This window comes from Orycteropus afer, unplaced genomic scaffold (genome assembly GCF_000298275.1).
Source record: "Orycteropus afer afer isolate SDZICR_OR568_19922 unplaced genomic scaffold, OryAfe1.0 scaffold00072, whole genome shotgun sequence".
In the NCBI taxonomy this organism is placed as follows: domain Eukaryota; kingdom Metazoa; phylum Chordata; class Mammalia; order Tubulidentata; family Orycteropodidae; genus Orycteropus; species Orycteropus afer.
Window position 1 is genome coordinate 6,018,558 of NW_006921659.1, and position 742 is coordinate 6,019,299.

Sequence of the window (742 nt, forward strand, 5' to 3'; positions counted from 1 at the left end):
TCTTCCTCTCTGGAGCAAAGGAGAAGGAAGAAAATCAAAGACTCAAGGAAGCAATTAGTCCAGGGACTAATGGTCCACATGAATCACAGACTCCTGAGACCAGAAGAACCAGATGATGCCTGACTATCAAGACTGACTTCTGACCAGGGACATGATAAAAGGTTCCAGTTAGAATAGGAGAAAAATGGAGAACAAAACTCTAATTCATTAAAAAAAAAAAAAAAAGACCAGCCTTAATGGTCTGATAGAGACTGGAGGAACTCCCAAGACAATTGCCCTAAGTCACCCTTCTAACATGGACCTGAAGCCACTCCTGAAGGCCACCTTTCAACCAACTTGAAATTGACTGACCTATAAAATAAACTATAACACCATAAGGAATGTGATCTCTGGAACAATCAACTATACAAGACCAAAAGGGCAACATTTGCCCAAAAATAAAGATGAGAAGGCAAGAAGGGGCAGGGAAATTGGATGAATGGAAACAAGGAACTCAAGATGGAAACAAGGAGAGGACTGACACATTGTGGAGATTGCAACTAATGTCATGAAACAATTTATCTATTTATTAAATGAAAACTAGTTATCTGTGTGAACTTTCACCTAAAGCACAATAAAATGTTCAAAAAAAAAAAAAAAAGTAATCTCTAATGGTAGCTCTGGTGGTGTAGTGTCTAAGGCACTTGACTGCTAACCAGAAGGCTGGTGGTTCAAACCCACCAGCCACTCCTTGGAAGGAAGA

General features: G+C 39.6%; 1 protein-coding gene across 1 annotated transcript in view; it reads right to left on the bottom strand.

Moving 5' to 3' along the window:
- Positions 1-742, bottom strand: part of LOC103197015 (sine oculis binding protein homolog) — a 199,403-nt gene that overhangs the window by 39,116 nt on the left and 159,545 nt on the right. The window lies entirely within an intron of this gene.